This window comes from Poromitra crassiceps (assembly GCF_964638095.1).
Source record: "Poromitra crassiceps genome assembly, contig: HAP1_SCAFFOLD_130, whole genome shotgun sequence".
Classification (NCBI taxonomy): Eukaryota; Metazoa; Chordata; class Actinopteri; order Beryciformes; family Melamphaidae; genus Poromitra; species Poromitra crassiceps.
Genome location: NW_028152231.1, coordinates 293,737 through 298,031, shown reverse-complemented (window position 1 = coordinate 298,031; position 4,295 = coordinate 293,737). Strand labels below are relative to the sequence as shown.

The 4,295-nt window shown below is 44.2% G+C and overlaps 1 pseudogene across 1 annotated transcript; it reads right to left on the bottom strand.

Annotated features, from left to right (window-relative positions):
- Window positions 1-1,111: 1,111 nt before the first annotated feature.
- On the bottom strand, window positions 1,112-1,858 carry LOC310800880 (steroid receptor RNA activator 1 pseudogene; annotated as a pseudogene). The gene has a single exon. The product of its transcript is annotated as a steroid receptor RNA activator 1 pseudogene (transcript).
- Between the last annotated feature and the right edge of the window lie 2,437 nt (window positions 1,859-4,295).

The window sequence follows — 4,295 nt, the reverse complement described above, 5'->3', positions numbered from 1 at the left end:
TGGCTAACGTTACAACAATTAACAAGCTATGCTAGTAGCTGGTATGTGACAAGAGATTGCATGCATTGCAAATCAAGCCGGTTGAACAGTATGACCTGACCACATTCGGCTTCCGTACTGGGACGACTGGGTACCGACCGTCCCCTACCCACTACCGAGCACTGTACCAAGGAGATGGTAATGGGACTTTTTGTTGAAAACTTGTCAATGGTTGGAAAATGTTGATTGTGAATATGTGATTAGGCAAGTAGTAGAATCAAATTGATGACATAGTATTGATTTATTTTTTGAGGAATTCGTGTAAGAAAAGAAGCCAAACAATACATCTTCATTTGAAGGGAAAAGCCAGAATCAATATCAAGGGAAACAATACTAGTACAGACATCTTACCAAAAAGTACAGGAGCAAATTACCAAAATAGATTATCTAAGTCTTCTGCTATGGATTGACACAATGAACAGTTCACTTCAATGTCCTTTTTATATCTTTGTAGAAGCCTTGGTGGGTAACGATGAGTCATTTTGAAATATATTTATTTGACCATAATCAGATAGACGGCAGGCCCCACATTTCTTTCCAGTAGGCCCATAAGGCCTGGAGTAATGTTATTCCAGTAGGAGACTACATTTGGGACAGACTACTGTAGGCCTACATCTTTTTGAAATAATGCTCGTAAGCCTATATCACCGACATTAATGAACCACTAGAGTAGAGAAGCTGATTATCCAGATAAATTCCATGGTCAAACCATTTTTCCAAGAATAATGATTTTGTTTATTATGTCTCTATTGTTCCAGATGTAGGACCTGTGGGGTGAAAAATGTTTATAGATTAAAGACCAGGAAAGAAGCATTTATTGTGTGAAAGTTCACCAATTTTAAGGGGATTTCTTTCAATATTGTAGCTCCAATGTAAAACAAATTTAAGGGCGGCCACCAAGTTTTGAGAACATATACTAATTAGTAGGGGTGTCACAATACACTCAGTTCACGATACGATATGATACACGATATTGGGTTCACGATAACGATACGATACGATATTTTAACAATCTTTTTTTGCGATCGATTTGTAAGTTGAGGGGGCATCCTCCACGCTAGTTTGAGTAGTTTTACCATGCTTCTGGTGTGAACCAAGACTTAGGGGCTGGTTTGAGATTGGGGCCAGAGTCAAGACCGACAGATGTCTGGACCAGATCTGAGGGGTCCTGGACCGGATCTAACGACTTCTGGATTGGATCTAACAGCTCTGGGCTGAGCTTCCGGGTCTCTGCAATGAGTCGCTTGACGCCCACGATCCATTGGCTGACCTCCGTCACATGGTCCACCATCAGAGAGCGATGGATCTCATCGGCAGAGTCCCACTGACCAGACTTCAACTCTACTGTGAGGTTGTTCATTCGTCGTCTGACTGGCAGCGAGAGTCTTCCAGAGCTCCAGTTGACCTCCAGCAGACGAAGCCTCTTCTCCACTTCCTTACACACATGAGCTGGAACAGCTTGGCGACAGGCACTCAGTGCCCAGTTCAGCACGGAGACCACGGCCTCCACGTCAGGTTCATTCTCTGATTGGTTGCTGCCAGGGTCTCTCTGAGATTCCGCTGTGAGGGAGAAGGGAGAAGGTGTGGCCATACAGGGAGGAGGATGGGGTGGAGCTGCCCCACATGGGGGCGGAGCCAGAGGGATGGAGGAGGGAAGGGCAGGTGGCGGGGTTCCCAGACCTGAGGCAGCTGCTTGAGGGTCTCTCCTGGTGAGGAGGCTCTTCCTCAGCCCCTGGGCCGTCTGGAGGGCGTATGAGAACTGAGGCGGGTCATTCCAACCCCGCTCCTGGTTACCTGGTTTAATGAACATGTCCTCCATGTTGGACTCTCCTGTCTGTCTGCTTGCACAGCTGTCTTCAGTCTTCTTAACAAAACTCTCAGTGCCACAATGACATGTTGATGATGTCACTTATGCTTACATTGTGAGGTCATCCGTGATGTCATAAATCACTGATGATTTCATACCTACTCGTAATGTCAAGACATTATGACATACATCATCAGTGATGTCATAAATCAGGGATACTCAGCTTGCTTTGCCCGGTGGCCATTTTTGCAAAAATGACAGGCCAGTTAATAAACAAACAATAATACACATCTTTCTGTAGCAGATTGTTTTTGGGGTGCCAGCCCGAGTTTAGTCTGATAATTTTAACATTTAAGGTTTTTACACTGCCATGAACCCACATAGCATCAATCTGAACCACCAAGCAGAATGCAAACAAATAATCAAAGCAATAATCAGAGTGACAATTCAAAGAAGATTAATATAAATCAGTGTATTGGAGGTACAATGATAACCACTCACAAAAGAAAAATCACATCCAGGTGAGAAGTAAGCAGTGCAGACAGACATCATCATCATCAGCCTATCAGTGTCTGTCATAAATCACTGATGACATCACAATTGCTTAAGTGACATCACTGATGACATAATATGTGACATCATCAGTGATGTCTATGTCACTATGACATCATCAGTGCGACACCATCAGTGGGACACCATAGTAGTCACCACTGGGCCACTCGATGATTGTGTTACATGACATCATCAGTGGGTATGACATCATCAGTCGAGGGCGTTTGCCAAGGTCAAGGTTCACTTTATTTGTCTCCCGTGGGAGAAATTTGTCTTGGAGTAGAAGACTACATACAATGCTGCAGTACATACAGGCATACAGACAATACATTTAAAAAAAATGTAAATGGTGACACATGTGCAAACACTAGCAAGTTGAGGTAGTCAGTCATTCATCACAGTCATTCATCACAGTCATTTATAGGCATACCTCTCAGACCATAGGCATAGTGCTGGATTACGGCAAAAATCATAATCACGATTATTTTGACTGATATTGAGATCACAATGATTGATTCTGCCACTAGGTGGAGTTAGAGCAACACAAAATAAGAGAATGCTCCTTGAGTATTATTATAACAACTTGTCTACACTCTACGCTGTAGGTAGGCTAATAATGTGTGAATCTACAGAGGTCAGAGAGTCACTCAGCCCCAGCATCTCTCCCAGTTCTTTCTCAAGCAGTTCCTTCAGCTCTGCTTTAGTCAGGCCCCCCCCTTTCCAGAGTATTTGTGGAAGGTGGAGATGAAGAGGGCCATATCCTGCTGGACCCCCCCTTCCCCTCGTTTTTTCCCCCCTGCACCAGATTCATGCCAGACCCTGAAAAGTGTTTCGGCAAAATTGGGAGGCAATCGGGGCAACGGTGCGCCTTGCAACTCCACACGCACACAGCTCTCCAATTATAGTAGTAGGATAGGATTTTGAAGTCTTGTCAGAAATGTACTTGTAAATAAAAAGTGAAAATGTTTACCAGCATTTTAGTATAATATTAGTAGGTTGATACCTGGTTGATACAGACAGAAAACGGACTTCCACACACAGCTTTATTAAACTATCACATAATGTTCTTGATAATCATATTAAACAAATCTGATGTTGAGCACAGACTAGGACATTCCTGTGTGACAGTTAACATACGGATGATGAGTGAAGGGATGTGGAGAGGACAAGGAATGGCAAGTCTAACTGAGAGATGGGAGGGTTCATGGGTGAAAAGAACTGAGTTCTGCACAGGGGGCGATTGAGAAGAGAAGATGTAAGGTGGTTCAGGTCAGAAGATGTGAGGTGGTTCAGGTCAGAAGATGTAAGGTGGTTCAGGTCAGAAGATGTAAGGTGGTTCAGGTCAGAAGATGTAAGGTGGTTCAGGTCAGAAGATGTAAGGTGGTTCAGGTCAGAAGATGTAAGGTGGTTCAGGTCAGAAGATGTGAGGTGGTTCAGGTCAGAAGATGTAAGGTGGTTCAGGTCAGAAGATGTAAGGTGGTTCAGGTCAGAAGATGTGAGGTGGTTCAGGTCAGAAGATGTAAGGTGGTTCAGGTCAGAAGATGTGAGGTGGTTCAGGTCAGAAGATGTAAGGTGGTTCAGGTCAGAAGATGTAAGGTGGTTCAGGTCAGAAGATGTGAGGTGGTTCAGGTCAGAAGATGTAAGGTGGTTCAGGTCAGAAGATGTAAGGTGGTTCAGGTCAGAAGATGTGAGGTGGTTCAGGTCAGAAGATGTAAGGTGGTTCAGGTCAGAAGATGTCAGGTGGTTCAGGTCAGAAGATGTAAGGTGGTTCAGGTCAGAAGATGTAAGGTGGTTCAGGTCAGAAGATGTAAGGTGGTTCAGGTCAGAAGATGTAAGGTGGTTCAGGTCAGAAGATGTCAGGTGGTTCAGGTCAGAAGATGTAAGGTGGTTCTTCAGG